This window comes from Pelmatolapia mariae, linkage group LG10_11 (genome assembly GCF_036321145.2).
Source record: "Pelmatolapia mariae isolate MD_Pm_ZW linkage group LG10_11, Pm_UMD_F_2, whole genome shotgun sequence".
NCBI classification, from domain to species: Eukaryota; Metazoa; Chordata; class Actinopteri; order Cichliformes; family Cichlidae; genus Pelmatolapia; species Pelmatolapia mariae.
Genome location: NC_086236.1, coordinates 66,410,192 through 66,435,509, shown reverse-complemented (window position 1 = coordinate 66,435,509; position 25,318 = coordinate 66,410,192). Strand labels below are relative to the sequence as shown.

At 39.1% G+C, this 25,318-nt stretch overlaps 1 protein-coding gene across 8 annotated transcripts in view; it reads right to left on the bottom strand.

Annotated features, from left to right (window-relative positions):
* The window catches only part of mef2d (myocyte enhancer factor 2d), a 103,408-nt gene extending 101,755 nt beyond the window's left edge, over positions 1-1,653 (bottom strand). For all 8 annotated transcript variants that reach the window (XM_063488453.1, XM_063488454.1, XM_063488455.1 and 5 more), the window contains exon 1: positions 1,464-1,653. The gene's annotated coding sequence lies outside the window, so the exon portion shown is untranslated. The remainder of the gene's footprint in view (positions 1-1,463) is intronic.
* Positions 1,654-25,318: the final 23,665 nt, after the last annotated feature.

Genomic DNA, 25,318 nt, shown 5'->3' with positions numbered 1-25,318 from the left:
TTATACATATATATTTTTTTAGCTTTCTGATTTGATGTTACTTGAAATGAGGAATTTAGTTGCAAGTCTTGATACTTTTATATATTCATCAGTGGTTTAATGCCCACAGTCAGTTCTGCCCTCCATCTCCATATTACCTGTCTTATCAGGACAAACACTCATCTGTGGTGTAAGCTTCTAAGGCGAACATGCCCTACTGACAAAGACTCACAGAGAACACCTAATCTGTTCTCCTCTGGCTGCTGCGATGCTCACTAGCACCCTTACCTGGACTGGCTCCCTGGAGAGCCACTGACACCTTTTTGGCAATCTGGACTTTACCTGCAGGCATTGTTGAACCGCTCATCTGCCAGTGTTGCGGTGCATTCCTCTGCTGCACTAGATAATGATGTAATAGATAACTGTTCCTCCTGCCTCCTGACATGCCAGACTCCTCTCTAGGGACATATTCTCATTGTCTTGCTGCCCTCTAATCCCAATCACCTGCCTCTCTGAGATGCTGTGCGTGGGAAAAGAAGGCAGACGGGCCCCTTCTGATTTCAAGCAAAACTCAGAGCTGACTTGACAGCAGCTTTATTTGGGTTTATTGATGCCATCATTACGGGCTGCTTCCACGAGTAAAATGGTTTCCGGGTTTGAGGGGGAAATTAGAAGTTTGATGGCACTCTCTCCCGGGAGAGAAGCAATTACGCACGGCAATGAGAGCACAATTGTCGGAAATGGGCTCATGAAAGAGACATAAAATAATTCAACAGCCGCGATAGCTTAAAGGATATGAGGGAAAGCGTCCGATGTGGTTTTTGATAAAGAAACACAATTTCACCAATCACTACAGTTTTCCTAGAGCAAAAACTGCGCTCTTCTCTCTTCATCTGCCCACTTTCTCCGCAATGTAAACCTGTCATTTAACACGTAAACGAAATTGATGGCGCAATAAAAGTTGCCAATAAACTAAACATGCGTTCTTTTCTTGGAATGAAATGGTTCTGAAGAAATGAAGAGAAATCACGTCAAAACCCGGCTGACACTTGTCGTAAATCGTTTCTGACAGCTCTTAATGGAGTGTTATTACTGTTGCGCACAACGCTCAAATCCACCAGCTGTGAGATGCTGTTTACTGAAGGTCTGTGGGACTGAAACGTGCGAGCACGCAGTGAGAAGTGAGCTCTGACTGTGGCACTGGCATTAACTTAGCAAACTACACGAAGAACTGTTTTCTTGATACAAACACTGACAGACACATCGGAGGTTTTACACGAGCACCGTGCACATCCTCCTCAGAGTTACCACAACCACGGCTCTGTGGCAGTTTTTCAACTCCGACACAAACGTGCAAACACCACAACAACAAACAACACGGCGACTGGACACGCAGTTGTCAGAACTGCCCAAACACAGGAAGAGGCAGGGAAAAAATGAGGCAAACGTGAAATGCGGACACAAGCTGGTAAAGAGTGACTTACCCGGGCAGTGTCCACATCTGTTGGATGAGACGGGAGATTCAAGCGTTACACTTCGTTGCATTCAACGCGTTCAGGCGGTTTGGACGAAGATGAACTCTCCGCCGAGCGCGGTGGACTACCAATTAAAACAATTCTTCCTACTTGATGTACAATGTAACTATTTAGTTATGGCAAATGGTGCCTAATCTATCCTGAGTGGCATTGCTTTAAGATTGACAGGTGCGCGACCAATGGGGGGCGGCTGTCCGCGATGCCTCGACCAATGAAATTGTCGGTGCGGAGTTACTGGAAGGTGAGCTGAGAAGTAGGAAGGGCTGATGGCGACATCATGTGTTAAGAGTTTATATCCCTCCGCTTGTCTTGTTTTGAGAGCAAAGACACTCTCATTGCTTGTTATTGTGGGCTACATTAACCGGAAAATTGGAGCTTATGCGACTTAAGAATATTTTGGTTGTTTTTTAATCCTTGCTTTTGTTGCTTTGAATTCCCCCTTTCCCAGATCTCTCACCATCTAGGAGATTTTCGTATAATTTTCGTGGGGAAATAAATAAAAACAAACGTTTTAAATTATCGAGTGCCATCTTTTTCTCTCCCACAGTAGATGTTTAGGTTGTACATTTACCTAGAAAGGCATATAATTGCAAAATACTGCCTCTTTTCAATATCCAGTCCCTGGATAAATGTTAGGCTACGTCCTTTATTTGTTCTGTTCGCATAGGTAGTCATATTATACATGTTGCAAATAAATAAATAAAAATTAACTATTTGATTTCCGGGTGGAAAAGTTGTGTTTGTACTGGGTGTCCAGCGAGTGGGGTTCAGTAACTTTCCGCCGCCCTACTTAACCGTTCTTGGCGGAGGAACACGATGTTTACAGTGGGGACATAGGGACGTTACCTTGACACATGTAGTCAGTTGGCGCTTGTGGCGGAGCAGCGGGAGAAACACCTGCACGAAGATTACTTTTGCACCCTCCCGATTAGACTTCTTTCTTTCTGTGTTAAAACCTTTTACTCTTTCCAATTTCAACGGCGTGTGTGCGTTAGACCACGTCACGTTACGTCAGCACGGCGCAAATGGCTTGGCTTCGAGAAGTGGGCTAATAAGGCTCGTGCATGAGATAGCGTTACGACTACAAAAGGTGACGTCACGGTCCTGTAAAGTTAGTTCAGCGGTTTGTCAGTAACTTTTTAATACCCGTGAAATTATAAAATGGAATAAAGTCCAACTTAGAGACGTAGAAAATAGACATTTTTTAAAAGACCTACTTTAATGAATTTTCTGTGTCATACAAACTAATAAAAAAATCTGCAAAATGCCTGCAAAGTAACTGTCAGCTAAAATGTTCATTAAAATGTAGTCCGGGCAAAATATAAAGTACTTGGCAAGAAATAATACTTCTCTAAATGTTGGGATGAATGTAATTTGTTACTTTCCAGCATTTAATAAATCAGTGGAATGTTAGGTAAAATAATTTAAAATAGAATAACAAAAAAGAACTGAAGATGAACAAAACATATGATGTAGCATACCAGCATATACCATCTGCATGCCAAGAGTGTGTGAGTGTATTCCTGTACACGGGCCCACACCTGAATGTGATGTGTGGGCGTCATGCAGAGGGAATGTGCCACACAATCTGGACTACACTGTCACATTGCATGGTAATGCCACATATGACAACAGCAGCACACAGCAGGGAGTGGACAGCTGACTTCTCTCACACAGCAGCGAGATGGAAATGCTTCCCACAAGGGGAAGGAATTTGTGTTCAGGAATCTTCTAGTTTGCAGTGTTTTATCTCAGTGAAACTTACTGATGTTGAGCAACAATATTTCACATAAAAACATACTGAGGGAGAAGACCGAATAGCTGGTAAAGCTTATTATACAACATCACAAATCTTAAGATGAAGATAAGATTTCCTTGTTGCTGATAAAGTTGAATAAGGAAGAACCAAAGTGATGAATTAACATTATAGTGACAGCAGCTCAGACACTAAGAGAGGGAGTGACAGAGAGAGATTACCCAGTGTTTTCTGCTTTACATAAGAGGCTTATACGGTGGGGTTTTTCGGAGGAGAATTGCAGTAGTCAGATGGACGTCCCGCTGTCCTCCTCTCTTACAGCTGGGTAGTCCAGCGGTCAGCTGCTCGCCCCCGGGGTCAGCGAAATGCCACGGGAAAAATGACAGCAAACAATCGCAGCCAGACTAGAGTCTGGAATAAAAACAGGAAACGCAGCTCATGTCAGGCAGTACAAGTGGCATAATCAAAGCTACTGATCCTGCTGACATATAAGTTACTGCATTATTTAGAAGTTTAACTTTGTCGTTGTTGGATTGCACAGATTCCATTGTAGCGGCATAAACTGCTTTTGTGGGGACTTTTTCTTCTCACAATAATAGAAGTAAGTAGAGCTTTTCATTCAGCCCAACTTGTAACTATAGCTTGGCGCCCCCTGTTGAAGAAAAGATGCCACACGAGGCACTGTTAACTGTAATTCATTAGATAATTCATTTGAGATCATATATAGAGCACTAAACAGATGAAGCACAAAGAGACCTGCATCACATATGTACCACTGAGAAAATCTGAGCAAACTGGCTACTGAGCACTAGTCCGGTGTTACATGTTATCTTCATGCAGTACCTGTCTGTGGCTGTTTTTTATCTATTTTTGGTCTGTGGTAGATTATATTTTGCAGGGAAGAGAAATTTTGCTGTTGCAGCATGCACTGATATTTTAGACAGTAGTCGTACATGAAAAACAGTTTTCTCACTCTGGTGTTGGAAAAAACGTGGCTGATCTGCACACAGCTGTTGTCTCAACCTCACCTTTAGGAGGAACTGAAATGGGTTTCACTGATGTTCTGGGGTGTGAATGGAAGTAAATCCCTGCACCAGGTTTAACATGTGTTAGAAAGCTTGTATAAACAACTTCAAAGGAGGGAAAAGCTACAAAACTTGGGCTGAAAATTAATTGCTACAACTTATAAGCAATAGTTCACAGTTGCTTCAATGTATTTTTAATATAGGCATGTCCTTGTCTTGTACTGTACTTGTACTGTAGTAGGCTTCTTCTTTCAAGGTGGCCACCAATGGCCATAAGTAGGTTACTTATGGGAAGGTGGTAGGCTACTGATTGTATTTTTTGTCATTATTATAAATGAAAGAGGTGGAAAATTGGTGTTGGTGCACTGGTGAGGCAAAACACTGAAGCATGTTTCACTGAGTCCCAGATCCCAAAGAGACAAACAGGAAAACATCAGAATCTCTTTGGTTGTAGAAATGTCTTTATTTTAATGTGAATCTGAAGATTGCAGTCAGTTGTGCCAGTGTCTCAACATTATATTTCATGTTGCCATGGTATTTTAATTGCTTGAGCTCGTGTTTGTGCAAACTGCAGTTGTGGGGGGGAAAGGGCTCAGTTGGGCTCAGTTGGTCTCATTTAGCAGAAAGTTCAGAGATATAAGCAGGAATTCAGTAACCCCTCTACTGTCCATCAGCTTGAATTCCCAACCCACAATGCTCCTGAAGACTGCTAATGTGTTTGGGAGGGCATGAGGTCACTATGGCCGGAGAACACTGCAGAAAATGACCGGTGTTATGCAATCAAAAGAAGACTCTTCTTTCATGAACTGATGAATACTGACAACTGCTCCATGTTTGTGCACTAGCTCCAAATTGTTAACCTCTCAGAGCACTGCATGTTCTGAAGACAGAATGATGAATTAGCTTAGTATTTTTGAAGCTACTGAGCTGGCATATTAAATCTTATTATCAGAGTGCTGAATAAAAAATTAGAATATCTTTTGTGTATAAAGTATACACAAAAGACGACATGGACAGCATTCTGTACTGGTGTGTAGAGGTGAGGCTCATTGCTAGTCAGACAACCCCTTTAGTCTGCACTCAAATTAGCTACTGGATGTTATTTTTAAAATTTTATATCAAGATTTAAGACTTTCTGAGAAAAGTTCTCACTGAGCTTGCTGATCCCTTAACCTCTCCTCAGATTGTCTTAAAATGTGAATTTTTTGTACTTTCTTTAAAATTGTGTGTAAAAAGTTTCACTTTAAGTGCAAATGGTTGTCTGTGTGTATGTGTTAGCCCTGCGACAGACTGGCGACCTGTCCTGGCCCCCGAGATGCTGAAAAGGATAAGCGCTAGAGAATGGATGGATGGAAGTTTCACTTCAAATAGCACCATCATCAAATCAGACTCCGATCATCTCTGTTTTCTCTGTATTATTGTGGGGTCTTTAACTTACAATTTAAAGCAATTTGAGGCAACTGCTGTTGTGATTTAATGCTATATAAATAAAAATGAGCGTGCAGCCTGGAGCCCAATAAGCACAAGACAAATTCAAAATGGAAAACAATATAGTCCATTTCTGAAAATTGACCAAGACCAAGAGGCAAAAGTGTCAAGAAGCAGTATTTACTTTTAAGGCAATAGTATTGTATTTTCCACATATTCATTTTGTTTTCTTTCTTTTTTAAATGTACTTTAAGATATTTGTTGTGCAGTAAAAATCAAATAAGAGATCCATAACAGATGTTTGCTTTGATTACACAAACATTATGTAGGAGTAGGTAATGGATAATAGCCATTCATTTGTAGACAACTGGACTGAATAACTTGAGGGTATTATGTAATATTATACTACAGTATGTTTCTAACTAAGCAGGCAGCTCATTCTCTTTGTCTTGACAAGAACTTATTTAAAGATGTTTGAAAGAAATGTGAAATATATAAAAGTGGAATCAGAGGTGACATGCGACAGTATATTTGGATGCAAACTATAATGTGATATCTATAATCCCTGTATTCCAGTATAACTTCCTAAATGTTAGCACCTCCTTAACACTTATTCAATAAATTTGAAGCAAAGTTTTGAAGATAAGACAGTTTCTGATGATTTGACCTTAAATGACCTTGAAGAAGCACTCAGAGGTCTAAAGTAATGATATTTAGAATTCCCATATTTCATTCCCTAAAGGCTTATATGCCGCCAGTACAAACAATGGTAGTAAGAAACATAGTTTTAAATAGAACTATAATAGTATAATTACCTTCAGCTCAATCTATTGACCTTTAAAGAGAAGTGAGAGATCAAACATGACATCTTATTTTAAATCTTGATATTACGTTCTTTATGTTGACATTTCACACCACACTTTAAAAAGCATAGTCAAAAGGCTTTTTGTTAATTTTTCACCAGTAAATTATCAAGACCTTGGTGGATGTAAGTAAAATTTGATGGATTATTAACCTGACCGCCCTCTACACCCCTGCAAAGTTTTATCAGAATTCATTCAAAACTATTGTGACTACAGACAGAAGGGCATGAATGCAAAATCATAATCTCCTCAACAGAGGGAAATATTGGCATTCAGTAACACAGTCATGAGTTAAGGGACTGTAAAGTTGAGAGCCTGTGAACTGATGCATGGTTACTATAACAACCCACAGTCTGCCTATGAGGAAATCAAATAAACAATACCAGACATGTCAAGGTCTGATTGTACAGTTATCATTTTCCAAACTTAAAAATCGGATTATTTATACTTGTAATAATATTAATGATAATTGGAGGTCAGAGTCAGATGGTGACACCATATGAGGACACTGATATGATACCATAACCTGGCACAGCTTGATCTTTATGGCTCCATTCATTTTCACACATTTCCTCTCACAGTCCTGTCACGCTGTGAAACATCGCTGCACAGATGGACGACTTGTTTGCGTCTGTATAAGTCAAATCTAAGCCGCTCTGCTAACCTTCTGCTTCTCTCACTCCCAGGTATAATTTATGAAAACACTCAGCAGTGTCAATGTAAAATGGATACATTAATGGAAAAGGTTGAATGAATGAGTGTGGAAATTAATGAATGTGGATTTTTTTTCCCCCCAGTACACAAGGCAACAATAACAACAACAATAGTGAATGAGTCATGATGATTTAAAAAGCTTTGCCTAAGATCTCCCACAAAAACGATTAAATTCCATATTTGTACAGGAAATAAAAATCAGCTTTATACTGGATGATTTGATTTATAACTGACATTATATATGTCCCTTTAACTTTAACTAGATCTCTGTAATACTATTTTTTAAGACGCATGACCTTTCCAAAGAAATCCAAAGAAAGTATTAAAATCAACATTGTGCTAATCTGCTTCTTATTGCTGGACCTATTTGTTCCAGCTAAAGATGTAAATCTTTAGAAACATGGGAATGATATTGTTCCAGTCCTCTAAAGACTTTCCTAGCAAAGCTGGGCACTATTTCACCAAACTTTACTTAAACAGGAGGAAATGTTGCCTCAGTATTCAGTGGGAGATTAATCTTGTATAGTCTATTGAACATTTGAGGGAGCGGGATGGTGAAAATAAATGTCATAGTGTGACATCCCAGTTCATCTAAATCAGTTCAAAACATGCTACGTGCAGTACAGATGCACAGACCTTTATGTCCATGTATTTACCCAACACGAGACTTAAGCTGCGAGCCTGGATTCTGTGTTAACGCTTCATGGGTTATGACCTCACCATTTGGTCCTGAGAGTACCCAGCTGGTAGATTAGAGTTTTCATCTGCATGTTAGGAAGACATGCTATCTGTTTTCCTCTTATGCCCTGAGCAAAGTATCTAAGCACTGTAGGTCCTTGCAATCGAATGACCTTTTAGTAGAATGACTGCAATAATTCCTCCTCAGTGACTTAACATATATTATTTACTGGTACTTCTAAGCAGAGGGAAATGCAAGAGTAGAATAAAGTTGCATTTATGTGATGATTTCAAAACCATGAAAAATAGAAAGACACAGTTCTCATCTGTGATCCTTTGTTCCTCGTGAGGCATATGCTTGTCTGGTCAGATGCAGCTAAAGCTGAATTATAGTTATATAATAGACATGGATATAATTTGTAGACTCTCAGCTTTCATTTGATGGTATCCACATTCAAATCAAATGAAAGGTTTAGGAGTTTTAGCTTCTTAACATGTGCCACCGTCTTTTTAAAAGGGAACAAGAGTAATTGAATTGACTCAAGGTTATTTAATAGGCAGGTGTGCGCAGTTCCTTTGTTGTGCCATAATCAATTAAGCAGATAAAAGGCCTGGAGTTGATTTGAGGTGTGGTGCTTGCATTTGGAAGATTTTGCTGTGAACAGACAACATACAGTCAAAGGTGCAGCTCAGACAAGCCATCCTTAATCTGCAAAAACAGAAAAATCCCATTCAAGAAATTGCTACAATATTAGGAGTGGCAAAATCTACAGTTTGGTACATCCTGAGAAGGAAAGAAAGCACTGGTGAACTTGGCAACACAAAACACCTGGATGTCTGCAGAAGACAACAGTGGTGGATGATTGCAGAATCATTTCTATGGCAAAGAGAAACCCCTTCACAACAACCAGCCAAGTGAACAACACTCTCCAGGAGGAAGGTGTATCGATATCCAAGTCTACCATAAAGAGAAGACTGGTGAAAGTGAATACAGAGTGTTCACTACGAGGTGCAAACCACTCATAGGCCTCAAGAATAGAAAGGCTAGACTGGACTTTGCAAAAAAAGAAAAAAGTAAAAAAAACACATCTAAAAAAGCCATCACAGTTTATGAAAAACATTCTTTGGATAGATGAAACCAAAATCAACCTCTACCAGAATGATGGCAAGAAAGAAGTATGGAGAAGGCATGCAACAGCTCATGATCCAAAGTATACCACATCATAGGTAAAACACAGTGGAGGCAGTGTGATGGTTTGGGTGTGCATGGCTACCAGTGGGACTGGGACACTAGTGTTTATTGATGATGTGACACAGGAGAGAAGCAGCCGAATGAATTCTGAGGTGTTCAAAGACATACCGTCTGCTCAAATCCAGCTAAATGCAGTCAAACTGATTGGGCTTAGTTTCTTTATACAGATGGACAATGACCCCAAACATGCAGGCAAAGTTACCCAAGAGTTCATAAAGCAAAGAAGTGGAATGTTCTTGAATGGCCAAGTCAGTCAGCTGATCTTAAGCCATGCATTTCACTTGTTGAAGACTAAACTTCGGACAGAAAGGCCAACAAACAAACAGCAACTGAAAGCTGCTGCAGTAAAGGCCTGGAAGGAGGAAACACAGCATCTGGTCATGTCCATGAGTCCATGAGTTCAAGACTTCAGGCTGTTATTACCAGCAAAGGGATTTTTATCCAAGTATTAGAAATAAACATTTTATTTTAAGTTATTTCATTTGCCCAATTACATTTGAACCCCTGAAATGAAGGGATTGTGTTAAAAATGCTTTAGATTCTCATATTTTTATGCAATCTTTTTATTCAAACCACTGAAATAAAGCTGAAAGTCTGCAGTTCAATTGCATCTGAGTTGTTTCATTTAAAATTTATTGTGGTAATGTGCAGAACAAAATTAGAAAAAAGTTGTCTCTGTCCAAATATTTATGGACCTAACTGTATATTAAAGTGACAACATTTCCACAGAAACGTCAGCAGTGATTCTACCACAACAGCATTGCTGTGACAAGTTCATGACTGAGTTATGGACGAATACTGGGAAGGGAAAGCAACTTAAGGAAAGACAAGTAAATAAGATAGTGAAGATTCAGGCACAGAGATGAAAAGGTGACTAAAAAGATTAATCAGGAATTTTGTCAACTTTGAAACTTTGTGCCCTCTATGTAGATATTGCTGAGTTTCTGTTTATTATTTGCAACTTTGCTCCTGTCACTACAAACCAAAAAGCCTAGCAAATCTGAACTGAGATTAAAAATAACAAAATTTAAGACTTGTCTTATTTCTTTAACCTGCTTCCAGTCTGACTCCCTACTTTCAACATCCATCTTTTCTCTTTCTCACTCTTATCTTCTTTGCTCTCTCTGTCACTCCTTATCGCTCTTTATCTTTTGTCAGTCTCACTTCTCGTGTTTTTTTTCCTTTCCTCTCCTGATCTCTCTCTTATCTGTCTGCCCTAATCTTCTCCCCTCCTTGTTTACTTGTCTCTCTACTCTGTGCCTTTTTACTTGCTTGCCAGATGATGATTTTTGGAGATTTTGCTTTTCTCATTGGGTCTTTTTTGAACCACCAAGCTTGCTATGCCTGTGAAAATCCAGCCAGATTTCCTCTTTTTCACAGTAGATTTGTTCTTCAGATTCACATAGCCTCCTCAGAGTGATTTTCAAAGCCTTTGGTGTTGTGTGTGTGTGTTTTTTTAGTCATCCCAGTTTTGTTACAATGCTATTTCCCTATATTTTGCATCTTTGTTGTTGAAATTCCTCATGTTGGGTTTTATTTAGCAGTTTTGCAGAATTGTTTGCTCAGTTCTGCAGTGGGAAAACAAGAAATTCTAACTATTCGAACAGAAATATACTGATATAGTATCTTTAGAAATAACATTTTTACTCTCAGCACAAAGTTCCGATGTTATTGTCCTCTACATGCATGGACATCATCAAAGATTTTAGTCTCTCCAATCTTGCTTCACATACTCGTAACAAGCTACTTTTCAAGAAAATATGTACTGACTTTTTTACCATGAGATGTGAATTTTTGTCTGTTAATAATTTGTTTGTCTTTCTGCCTGGAAATATCAACTACAAGATGTTCTGATTTGCTGAAAGTCTGTGGGGCAAATCATTTAAACTTCTGTGCCTAATGTTTGGTCTAGCACCTAAATGTCAGCCCCTAATTATCAGGAAATGTTTTGGGGACTTGTGTAGCTCATACAAATTATAGCCTATACTTTTGTTTTCACAGCACATTTTCCGTGTGACTCAGACATCTCCTTTCAGCAGCCAAGCTCAGAAACCGCCTGTCGACATTGCAAACAGACACAGTCACAGACTAACCGCTGAAGAAAAGCGCTAGAGTAGCTAAATTAAATGAAAAGAGCAGATATTTTTTCCGAGGAGTGTGTGGAAGCAGAACCATAGATCAAATCAGCGAGAATATAGGATTTATGTCCTCAAATAAGTGAATAAGAACTATATTTATTAATGCAGCTTTGGTTTTGAATTTACACAGTCTGACATGGTGGACATGTATATATGCTTAAAACACAATGCACAGCTTTTTCCTGTCTCTTCTATCTTTTTTTTTTTTTTTTTTTCTTGTCTCTTCTATCTTAACTAACTCATTTATCTTAACTCTATTATCAATAACTGAGACAATGATACTGTTTTTTTAAAGTGAAGTCTTATTTTCTGTCTCTGCTTTGATTCAAAGTTTAGGCTATTTTGCAGGTTGCAGCTTTAGGTTGAAGTTAAATAACCATTGGTGCTCCTTACACCCAATCAGTTAGTATAAGGGACTTGTCATCTAATTTATTTCATCCCTTCATATTTCTTCTATATCTGCTCTCCCTATTAGTCTCCCCGTTCAGCTGTGTGTGCTGGGTGTGGTGCACATCATTAAGCACAGGATCATAAAGTTTGGGGATCATAATGAAAAGGAAATCGAAAATTTTTTGTCTTTTTCTGGACAGGAATCTCACTGTATCTGTTCGATACACTGTGTAAAACTTCCTAGCTCCTCTATACAGAAAATACTAGACTTTAATCTGGCCTGACAGGTTATATGTAGCATCAAATGTGCATAGTGTATTCCTTGCAAAAGATGTCTCCAGCATCTCTGCCAGTGAAGATGAGGCACTTTTTAAAGTGAAGTCCTATTTTCTGTCTCTACTTTGATTCAATTTTACCATATTTTGTAGAGTGCAGCTTTAAATTGCAGTATTAAATAATCATTGGTGCTCACAGCAGCCAATCAATTAGTATAAGGTACTCTTCATCCAATTTATCTCATCCCTTCTCATTTCCCTCTCCATCCTCTCTCCCTATTAGTCTCCCCCTTCTGTTGTGTGTTGGTCTGTGTGTGAGGGGTGTGTGTGGGTGCACATCCCTCTCTCCACAGTGACCCACTGCTCTGCTGCACTCCGCTTCCACAGCATCCCTCTGGCTGCCTAGCAACGCTCAGTGTCCATGGCAACAGAGCCAACAAACGCCCCCACACCTCTTCAGCTTGCACCCTTCAATTAGGGCTAAAGTGTGGCAATCAGGAGTGAAGAGTCACACAGCAGATTAACAGGGAGGGACATCAGGAACCGGGGTGTACAGGTTGGAGATGAATGTTACAGTTTTCTGCAGTCAGCCTGCAGTCAGCTAATGCCAGTGCAAACAGCAAGGAACTACTAATTTAGGTCTGAGACCATCAGAGATCGAGATGGGGTCAAGCAGAAATCTACACTTATGGGTGCTGTGCAGCTGTGCATTGTTTTTTTCGCCCCCCTTATTATAAATGACTGACATGTGTAGCGTTCGTCCTTATGGTGAGGAAAGTTTCCAACAGACTTATGTCGTTTTCTGTATGCTCAGGTATAATATATATACACTACAAGTCAAAAGTTTGTACATCTTCTTTTAATGTTTTTTCTTTATTTTTACTACTTTCTACATTGTAGAATACTGAAGACATCAAATATATGAAGCACGATATATGGAATTATGTAGCAAAGAAAACATTGATAAATAACTCTAAATTTGTTTTATATTTTAGATTCTTGAAAGTAGCCACTCTTTGCTTTGTTGACTGCGCTGCAAACCTTTGGGTCTTCTCTCAATGAGCTTCATGATCAGCTGGAATGGTTTTCACTTCACAGGTGTGCCTTGTCAGGGTTCATTTGCCATTTAAGAACTGAAGGTCAGCCAGTACTGAAAATTGCTCAGACTTTGAATGTGTCCCCAAGTGCAGTCACAAAAACCATCAAGCGCTATGAATAAACTGGCTCACATGAGGACCGCCCCAGAAAAGGAAGATCAAGAGTCACCTCTGCTGCTTAGGATATATTTGTCCGAGTCACCAGCCTCAGAAACCAAAAGTTAACAGAACCCCCAGAATACAGATAAATGCCACACAGCGTTCCAGTAGCAGACACATCTCTACATCAACTGTTCAGAGGAGACTGCGCAAATCAGGCCTTTATGGTCAAATAGCTGCTAAGAAACCACTACTAAGGAAAAGCAACAAGCAGAAGAGATTTGCTTGGGCCAAGAAACACAAGGAATGGACATTAGACCAGTGCAAATTTGTGCTTTGGTCTGATGAGTCCAAATTTGAGATCATTGGTTCCAACCGCTGTGTCTTTGTGCATTGCAGAAAAGGTGCATGGATGGCCTCTACATGCATGGTTCCCACTGTGAAGCTTGGAGGGGGAGGTGTGATGGGATGGGGGTGCTTTGCTGGTGACACTGTTGGGGATTTGTTCAAAACTGAAGGCACACTGGACCAGCATGGCTACCACAGCATCCTGCAGCGACATGCCATCCCATCTGGTTTAGTTGGACCATCATTTATTTTTCAACAGGACAATGACCCCAAACACACCTCCAGGCTGTGTAAGGGCTATTTGACCAAGAAGGAGAGTGATGGAGTGCTGCTCCAGATGGCCTGGCCTCCACAGTCACCTGACCTAAACCCAGTTGAGATGGTTCAGGATGGGATGGACTGCAGAGTGAAGGGAATAGGGCCAACAAGTGCTCAGCATCTCTGGGAACTCCTTCAAGACTGTTGGAAAACCAGTTCAGGTGACTACCTCATGAAGCTCATCAAGAGAAAGCCAAGAATGTGCAAAGCAGTAATCAAAGCAAAGGGTGGCTATTTTGAAGAATCTAAAAAACATGTTTTTAGTTATTTCACACTTTTTTTTACTACACAATTCCATAAGTGTTCATTCATAGTTTTGATCCCTTCAGTGAGAATCTACAATATAAATAATCATGAAAATACAGAAAAAACTTTAAATGAGGTGTATCCAAACTGTTGACTGGTAGTATATGTATATTTGTGTGTGTGTGTGTGTGTGTGTGTGTGTGTGTGTGTGTGTGTATGAATATATGTATGAACAGTTAGGTCTAAGTAGTTAGACTCTTCCAGGACTCCCAAACATGAAAGTGATGTGTATCCAGCAACATCACATAAAAATGTTGGCTCTGTACATATTCAGCTTCTGCCTCTGTAGCAACACAGCTGTCACACCTGTGCAAATAACCACAACTGCCATATTGTCTCAAGCCTCAGTATTAGGTTTGAAAACACAAGAACACAGAAAACACAAAATTATAATCTGTGATGAAACAAATTAATTGCATCAAAATAACTCATTGTAACGTTTTGGCACCTTGATGCGAGAGAAAAAGGTGTTCCCAAGCCAGCTGAGCAATACAATCTCTCCAGTGTGTCCTTTAAACACCTCACCTCATGCCAAGAGGCATCTTATAAGATTGATGGATTAGATAATTACTTTTAGGTCTGTGGTGTGTTGGAAAAAAAGACCCCCAAAGAACAAATTGTAGTTTAATCTCTGTTTACCCTACAATGGATGTTAAATGTAGTAATACAGATGCATTTGAAGGACATACTTTTGGTTTCAACTCAAGTTTTTAGAAAATTTAGTGTTAACTGTTTAAGAATAACAGTCCTTTTTATAGCCTTCCATTTACAAAGGGTCAAAATTAACTAAGAAAACTGCCATCATTTTATTTTCATGGTTGTTTTTATGCTTGGATGATAATTAGTGGCAGTCAGTGAATGACTGAAGTTTAGAAACCATCACCAAATACTATATTTCCTCCCTTGAGATGCTCTGACAGGCCTTTACTGCAGCTACCTTTAGTTTTTACCTGTTTGTGGGTCTTTCTGCATGCAGTTTAATATTTACAAAACTTAAAAGCATGCTTTGTTGGATATTGACGAATATCCCCTTTCTATGTTTTGCAGCATTTAGCTGAATTTCAGCAGACAGTATAGCCTTGCATGTGCCATAATTTGTCCTGTACTTCTATCAGCCATCACACCATCCTGTCCATTCATGCCAGTGTCATAACACCATGTTTTGCTCATGATGTGGTATGCTTCAGATCATGAGCTGTTTGTCCCCTCTCTATACTTTTCTTCCCATCATTCTAATCTAATAAGTCTAATCGGGCTTTCTTCATATTTTAAATTACAATGCAAAGCGGTAGAGTACAAATTCAACACTTTGAATCAACTTCTTATATGATACCTGCTCAATTTTGTCATTACCTCACCTGACCACGAGTTTCTGAGATTGTATTAGATTATATTTATATTTGTAAAAGCTATTTAATTAAAGCTGAAAGTCTGCACTTCAATCACACAGTGATTGATTTAAAATCCAGACAGAGGCAAAACTACAAAAATTGTGTCTTCATCCAAGAAATTGACAACCTAACTATGTACTATATAAAATTACATAAAAATACTATGAATCTAATTTTGTTGGTGTGCAGAATCTTTTCATTGTGGCATGAGCATCTGGTTTCAGACTACAAGCTGAAAGGAAAGCAGATCCCCTACTCATACTGGAGCTACAACAGAAGTTCTGGTGACGCCAGTATTAGTAGTTGCAATCGGAGTAGTATATAGATAATATTATTAGCATTAGTAGAGATAGCGCTACAGATATAAATCATAAGGAAATTACATGTGCATTTATTAAATGGCCTGCATTTGTATAGCGCTTTACTCTACATTAAGTCATTCACACACTGGTGATGGCAAGCTACATTGTAGCCACACCTGCCCTGGGGTGCACTGACAGAGGCGAGGCTGCCGGACACTGGTATTTGGTATGCAGCCAGGAGGCAGCCTGGGATCGAACCACCAACCTTCTGGTTAGTGGCTGACCTGCTCTGCCACCTGAGCTACAGTCATCCCAATTACTTTGTCTCAGCAGTTCATTAATGAAATAACGATGTGTTGTAGTAAAACCATACATCCACTAGAGGGAGACATTAGTCTTAGAATGGACTGAACTTAAAAAAGCACCATATATCCAATAGGGGGCAGTTTACACCTGCTGTTAACTGTTTCTCAAGCGCCCGCCTTGTCTTCTATATGCTTCAGTATCATGTATGGCAAAAAGGTGATAGGAGCCATCTCAGCCTTCCCTTTGTGTATTTATTTATTCTGCACTTTTCTAATTATTTTTGCAATGCAACAAATGTCTGCTGTTGTGTCCACCTCCCTGGCTTCTCACTGCTTGTTTTAAAGCTGATTTGTGGTTGGTTGGTGCCAAAAATTTGCAGATTTTAAATGCATCCTGTTTAGAAAAACATGTCCTAAAATAGTAACAGATCATCAAGGATAATCTTTATTTTTTTAGGATAATCAACAGATTGTTCCAGAAACTAAGTACGTGTATGGACTCCTCCATCCACTTTGTTCTTTAATGAACTCTATTTATTTTAGAGGGTCCCTCAGGGTACTTTGAAGTATCTTTAAGGGTTTTCTTAGGCAGTGTTTGCTCCCAAGGAGTTCCCAAACAAAGCCTTACTCAAAGGGGTCCTTTGATGAAGAGAAAATGATGAAGAGGCTCACCAACTTCCCAAACAGTTAATCAGATCCTTGAGGGACCACGGGACCTCAGGTGTTAAATCGGTTCTCTATGAAATTCACGAATTCATGAAGAATTTGAAAGATCTTCATTGTCAGGTGACAAAATGGTTTTTCCAAATAAACTGTCTAAAACGTAAAGGCTTCACACTGGCTTCAAACTACAAATCACTTTAAACAGACATTTTCTTTTGATTGTAGAGCTTTTTCACTGCAAACATTTACACTTCTCATAGATGGAAGAGACTCAGTTCCATCAAGTGTGGATGTCAGACACAGTAAATGTACCACACTTTTTACCCTTATTAAATACACATCTTCTCCTGAAGTTAATCAGTGTCTTTTTCTTCTTCTTTTTCTTTTGGCCGTGCTCCTTTAGGGCTGAATCATCTGCCTCCATCTCACACTATCCAATGCATCCCCTTCTGTGATATCTGTTGGGTCCAAAACATTTTAAAATGCCCTGCAGACCAATTCATAAACACATCAAGGCTATATGGTTGTGTTTAATATTTGGGGAAGGCTGTAGGGACGTGGCTTTTATTCATCATTATGATCTGATGTTTGGTTGATATTTGGTTGTCGTGTCATTGGTATGTGGGGTGGTGATCTGTAACATTAAATTGGACGAAAATAAAGACAGCTAAAATGAAAACTTTCATAAATTCCATCTGGTTTGCCTTTTTGTATACAGCATGCACTTCAAATCTGTTGGAGTATGGTTTATACTGCTGGGAGCTTGGAGTATGACCAGTAATCTGCTGTGTGTGTAATTACTGGGCTTCCTGTTAAAAGCAAATGATGTAAAACATGATGACAGACTGGTGCAGAGGATGAGAGTGCATACTGGTGGTTTATAGTCTTCCAAATTGATTATTGATAAAGGATTATTCAGACTTCATATTGATACACAATACCTTGTTTTTAATGTTACTGTTAGCGTCTTTAAAAAAATGAATCTTTTCACCACTTTTCAGCGTCACTTCCACTTAACCATTAATCATTTTAGTCACTAAAATAATAATAATAACAATAAGTGGAAAAATTTGTCTAACTGTTTTCAAATAATACATTCATAAAGGAATCATTTTCATATTTCCTATACTCTGTCCCCCTCTGCACATCTTCTCCCTTTAATGCGCTTCACTTCCTTGCATCGTTTCCTCCTTCTTTCCCTTCTTCCTCCTATTCATTTCTCTTTGGCACGTCATCCTGCCATCTTCCCCACCTCCCCTTCTTCACCGCTTTCCTCTTTTCCTCCACTCCATCCATCATCTATTTCCTCCTCTTCCTCAGTCCTGCCTCTCCTCCTTTTTCCCACCTCCTCCTCCTCCTCCTCCTGCTGCTGCTGTCCCGTGTGAACAGAGCCTCTTTTTTCTCCTCTCTCCTCCTCTTTGGATGACCGCCTGTTCCTGGAATTCAGAAACCCCTCTCACTTTTAATTTATGCGCATATTAATTGCTCGCTATTGTAATTTCCACCGTGGGATACAACATGCAAATGCGCCATGCATTCGTGCGCGCGCGTGTGTCTAATTGTGTGTGTGTGTGTGTGTGTGTGTGTGTGTGTGTGTGTGTGTGTGTGTGTGTGTGTGTGAGAGAGAGAGAGAGAGAGAGAGAGTCAGAGAGAGAGTCATTCATTTTCCCTCCTCGACCAGTAATCCGCCAAAGACATTTCTTTCCTCTGGTTGTTAACGTTTATATACTTTTAACTCTTGATTTCAGTGACATCCGATTTATCTCCGAAGACTTCGCATTTAAAAATTTAAACATCTCCCAAAACAAACAGATATCCAATCTGAAATGTAAACAAGTTAAGTCATATTTTAAAGAAGAAGAAGAAGGAGGAAAAAGTCACACTTTTGGGCTCATCGTATCTAATAAGACAAAAAAAAAATCGTTATTTCAGTATTTTAAGCCCAGATCTTTACGAACTCTTTGAAAACTGGACTTTTGTTTTCTTTCGTTTTTTATTTTTACTTAAATTATTTGTACCAATTAGTTTTCTTCTTCTTCTTCTTCTGTCATATATGACGTCCCGAAATGACCATAGTGACGCACTAAAGCGAGAAAAAATATTAAAAATGTCAGAAGAAAAGAATCAAATGATTTTTTTTACACAGATCTGTAAACTTGGCTCGTTTTGCGTCTGCCTGTGGAGCTGCACTATTTACATTTCTTCATAGGAGGTGTACCGACATCCCAGTCAGTCTTTCGCTGCAGAAAATATGCGGACAAACGTACATTTACCGAAAGCGCATTCTGTTGTCATTAAATGTGTGACTTATTTCATACAGTGAGATGATTAGTGTTCAGGATTTTCTTTCAAACTCTGGGAAACGAACACACACACAGCAGGAAATCTGAGCTGCATATTTTCCTTTATTAATCTCAGGTGTATCTGGCAGGTGTATTTTTCAGGTATCACTGGGTTTGTTTTTGCGAGCCCGTTTGAGTCGGCGTGTGAAAATGAAAGCAGAGTGTGTATTAGCTTTTCACAGTTTATTTCACAGGTCATGCTTATTATTCACTATAACCAAGTGAATTGGTGTGATCAGTTCAGGTCATCACCGATTGGCTTGTTTTATATTTCTTTCTTGCAGTGAGGTGGCAGCCAATCAAAACAGCTCAGCAGCAGAACATTTTTTTGTTTTTGGAAAATTAGGCCCGCGTTTAATTTTATTCCACTGTTCTGTTGATTTTATTTATTGTTCAACCATTTATGTTCTTAATCTGGTGACTTTAGATATCACTCTCTGAACACCTCCCATAAAATGTTTCTAGGTATCAGGTCTAGCTCTCCTGACCTGGAAACTGCTGTGAATAAACGTTAACAGGTCATTTAATTACGACAAACCTTAAAAAATAAATCTGAAATACTTATACTCACCATAATCTGAGTGAATTAATGTTCCCTTAAATCTCCGCTTTTAGTGGATCAGTCTTCTCGTACTTTGCGAGCACAGAGGAAGCAAAAAGGCCTAAGCAGGGGCTTAAATAAAGCGACACCCGTGATATTAAGATTTGCTGTGGGCTGACAACTTTGTTTTTATGTTCCCTCTTTGTGTTTTACTTTAAAAAATCTTTTAAATAGAGTTAGAGAAGCTTCAAGATCTAATTTCTCTTCTTGCAAAGTGAAAGGAGTGGAGGCTGTTTCTCTTTTTTAATCATTTGTCATGAATCCTTAAATATAGAAACAAGTAAAGTTAGAAAGCCACTATAAGATTCAGGCAGTCACTTTCAGTGTTCTTGAAAGCAGACTACAGCGTCTTAATTGTTCCATAATAGTCATTCCATTTAAGGGTGTATTTTAGGTTAGTGAAATGACGGATATCTTTACAGCCAGCGCAGTCAACAAAAACCTCCTCCTCTCTGTCACTGCATCATTTCTAAATAATATTTCTTGCTCATTTGTCATTATTATGATTAATAAAGGTCGAGCCCATCCACTCTAGTGATGTGGGTCTCCAATCAGTAATGACTAATCTTAAAGGAACGCTTATAGAAAAACGATGATTTTAAATCTATTTTGATGTATTGTCATTATTTTGCACTTGAGTCATTGTTCTTGAAATGTATGAAAGAAGAAAAAAAGAAAGAAAGGTGCAGGGTGTATCCCAAAATGCAGTGTTTCATAAATGCTCTTATACAACATTCTTAGACAATAAATGAATTTATTATCTAAATAATCTGTGTTCCACACACACACACACACACACACACACACACACACACACACACACACACACACACACACACACACACACACACACATGACTCATTCCTCCACACGTAACCCGCCAACCCCGTTTTTTCCTTCGTCGTGCACGTGATTGTGGATTCACAACTTTACTGCGCATGCCCGAACTGCGAAAGCTTCAAGCCTATTAATTTCTCATCAAGTATCATCTCATCGTCAGTGGCAAAACTCCCAGGAACTGATTTTTAAAAAATTAAAGCGAAGGAAGTAAAACCTTCTCCTGCAGCCGTGACCCGCTGAAACACGCGTGCAGACACGCCCGCGGGGCTGCTGCTGCTGCTGCTGGAGGTAGAAGTCACACCAAGCTTCAGCAGCTGCACCAGGAGCCTTCAACAAGTTTCACCACTCACCATTCACCGTCTGCTCAGGAGAACAGACAGACATGTGCTTTTACAAAAAGAGACGAGGCATGAAGACACTCCATACTTCACTTTATTGTCACTTTATTCAGTGACACCCGAAACTGCTACAGATTTCATTTTTGGGTCTACACCGTTTCGAATTCGTCGTCAATATTTTATAAGATCCAACGATTGGGTTTATTGATGTTAATGAATATTCATTTTTTACATTAGTTATAATCTGTTAATAATAATAAAGGAATAACAAAAGAAAGAAAAAACACACATTAAGCTCCCTAACAGGGACAATTTCCTCCAGCAGGACAACTGCCTTTTTAGGATTTTGATTAATCAGGCAAACAATGTCATGACAAATCGCTTAGTGCAAAAAAGGGGGGAAAGGGACATGAAACATAAATATAACACGAAATTTGTGCATTTTTAGGGAGTCAGAAGACTTCATAATTTACTTTCAGCCTGTCTGATAGCAACCAACTATTGCTGACCTTATATTGATCTATAACAGACAGACGAGGCATTAGTAAATGACTTAGTTGCCTTTAATAAAACCATTTATTTCATCTGATAAACCTTGCAGAAGGGATTGGTCACCAGAAAGAACTGAGGAAAAGTTAATTAAATAAAACCAGCGTTTCCTTTAGGACGATAAAAGAAACAGTGAACCATGGATCTTTGTAAACACTGTTAAATGGACTGAAAATGACAAAGGTATGTTTTTAATGAGATGTGAGTAGTGGCCTATATATTCCTAATACAGGATTGACTAAACAGGAGCTTTATATATATGTACGGTATTATTCTAATTTATTAAAGTTATTGCATCTGGAAATGTACGATGGTAAATATTACAACATTTGTCAATTTATGCTTGAAAAAACATCATTTCATGAAACAAGGGACACCCGATTTAAAACAGTCAAAGCCATAAACTGTTATGCAAATTACATGCAGATGATGCAGATTTGCATATATTAAAGAAAAAGGAGAGACAAAAAAATCTTCATAGAACTAAAAGATGAGTCTAGAGATGAGAAACTATTAATTGGTGATGATTTGTGGTGTTAAACTTGACTTGAGAGCTGTCACTTCCAGAATAAATTTTCGTCTTATCAGCAGGCATATGAAGCCTCGAGAAGGCAGCAGTGTATGTTGGAGCACAATGCAAAACCAAAACGGTGTTGACTGAATCTTAACGCCTGCAAATCATTAATTCAAACAGCACGCTTTAAAAATCTGACGGCGGCCACTTTCAACCTAAAAATTAATCATTTGGGAAAATAAAAGCCTCCTCGGGCCTCCAGCATCCGTGTGAAAATCCTTCTCCCTCTTCAAGTCCACATGAAAAAAAACAATCCCCTCGTTTCCCTCCAGTGCCGACATGAATTTCTGACTCATTAGCATTTATGCAAATGACTTTCTAATTGCAGGCGTAATGACTCTGGCGTGGGAGATTTTTCAATCCGCCATGTTTTTTGTTGCTGCATGCTTTGCAGGATGCCCCTTTTTTGTCTTCATTTCTAAAAACAAAAGCGATCCATTCTCTTGTTTCCAGACGCTCATCTGACGGGGATCCTGCTGGAGCTTTATGTAACATTTAGAAAGAGTGGAACACTTTTTTTTAAACAGGCCGCGTTTATCTGAGGCACCGACAAAAGCCAGTTTCTTTTCCTGCTCAGCGCCGCAGTGAAGCTCTGCTACCCGGGTACTTTTTAATAAAGAAAAAAAAAAAAGGTGCAAAGGATGCCAAAGGAGGCTCTAACTTCGAGGTGAGTGGGGTGATCTGCAGCCGCAACTCAGTGACGCCCGTCCAAGCCTGTAGCTCCTCTCACGCAATGCATGCAAGCAAAGTGGAAATGCAAAATGGCAGCACGTGAATAATTATTTTGAGGATTGTAGATTTTATTTTTAATCAAAGGATCAAAGACAATTAAAAAGCTGACTAAAGTTTCATTGTGAAAAGAAAAGCCAGCGCTTGCTCTCATGGGAAAAATAAAAGGTTTGACCTTTGACAGAAATATTTATGACCCAGATCTGCGGAATTTAATGTCCTGCAGTAGAGATGTTAGTATTTATGTAATACAATACGTTGCCTTTTGTCTCTGTTCACCACGAGACACCTTTAGTTTTTCATTTTCCACTACTGCTCCCAGTTAAATGAACTATTTAGAAAGACTATTTAGAAGGTGGTGTATACATGTGTGTGAGTGCAAGTGATGGTGTTGGTTTGGGTGTGTTTGGGGGGGGGGGGGGGGGGGGGCTGTCTGGTTTGGCACAAGAAGGCTGTTTGGCCCCCACAGAGCTGCAACAATATGGGCAGATTTTGAGGGACAAAAGATCCAAAGCTTTGAGTTGCAGAGCACGTTTCTGACACTGGGACACTGATGTACTGGGAATACTGGGAAGTTGCACTGGGAGATGGTCAATCAGAGCACTGGGATGACAACATGAGCTTCTGCAGTGCCTGTGCAACTGCCCAACAGGTAGCACGATTTGGAAAATAATTTTTTTTTCATTATGATTTGGACACAATCATGTAGATAGCTGAAGCCCAAAATACAGGAGATCCCTTCTAACTCTGTGCAGGACAACATATTCTAAGATAAAACTCATAAACGACAGAGTCTGAGGCTGTGAGTCTGTAGGGTGTAATGTTTCTTTGTTTGGATTGTCGTGGAAAGCCTCTGCGATCTCTAGTCATTTCACTATAATCAAACATTCACGCTTCTCGTCCAGCTTTTCATTGTTCTAAAGAGTCATTTGTTCCATGTCAAACCGTGAATAAAAAGATATGATAAATGAAAAAAATGCAACACAGACAAAATGACATGCGGCCGTATGAATGCATCCGAACCCCCTCTGATTTCAGATGAAGTGGTTTCTGTTCGCTTGCATCTCCTGCAAAGTCTTGGAGAAAAATATGCTGTCGCATGATTTAATCAAGATTTTTATTCACAATATTTAATATCTACCTGGTGCTGAAATACATGAACAAACAGAGGCAATTAAGAGCTCAACATGATCACAGGTTCTGAACAGACTGGACAAATGGATTAAAGTGTCAAAATCCTAAACTATACTAACATGGAGGAAGTGTAAAGTCTTTTTACATTTCATGTGAAAGATGAGAGTCGGGGTCTGGATAGAGTGCTACCTTTAAAACCTGCTGTGTTCTTAAAATTAATCTGTATTTGTATTTAGTGTAATGTTGTGTGTTTTACACTGAAGGCAGTGAATCCTGCACATTGTGTATTATCCTTGATGATAAATTACCCAAACAATGCACTTGTTTTATTGTTTTTGAATTTAGAGATTCTGAAAGAGACAAAATGCTTCATTTGTGGTGTGTATGTCATTTCTAAGATGTTTATCTATACAATGTGATCTTTAAATACATGAAGCGTTTACACAAAGAGCATAAAAAGACAAAAGAGCCAACAAAAACAGTTTCTTTTCAAATTCTGGATCATTTCCCAAATTCTACTTTGTATCCCTGCGCTGTTCCCTGAGTCCAATTTTTTTCTTTCTTTCTCTCTTTGTTTTTTGGCCCTTGGTTTTCATTCATGATAGTCTTTTACATGCTGGTCAGCAGCTAAACTGGCTCACGGAGGCTTTTTAGCTCAGTGAAGAATGTGTGTGGGCTGTAAACACATCCTGCTGCTGGTTTAAACACACAATGTCGGATCCAAATGTAAACAAAGAAAAAGACAAATGCAAGACAGGACGATGCTCTCAGATGGCAGTTATTAGTAATATTGTCTAATCTTGTTAATGCTTTTAAACATAAAAACAAGCACAAAATCTGTTTCTTTTTTCTGAAGTTGAATATACCTGCTACTAGTGGAGCCTTTAGGAGACCTCATAAAGGATGGACAAAAAAACAAAAACACTTGTCAGTCAAATGCAGAGCAATAGGCTACACCTGACAGGTGGGAATGCAACACAGTGATCTTTTTAGATTACAGTACAGAAAATAGATTCATTAGAACACACACACACACACACGCGCGCACACACACACACACGTATATATATGAGTATAAAGCATATAACAATAGATGGGTGCAGGAGAAGATGCCATATAACAATAATGCCTTTTATCAGAAACCTAGGAACGTGTAAAAAGATGTTTGTGCACACGCTGGTTTTGTTGGTTATGACTATAAGAGACAAATTATTTTTTTCAGAGTTCATTATATTTTGCAGTTTTCTGTTAAGATTGCTGGCAGGATTTTACACATCCTTCCAAATGGTGTCATATTTGCTTTGGGGGTAGGAAGCATTGAGCAGAACACTGAAGGTTCCTACATGTTT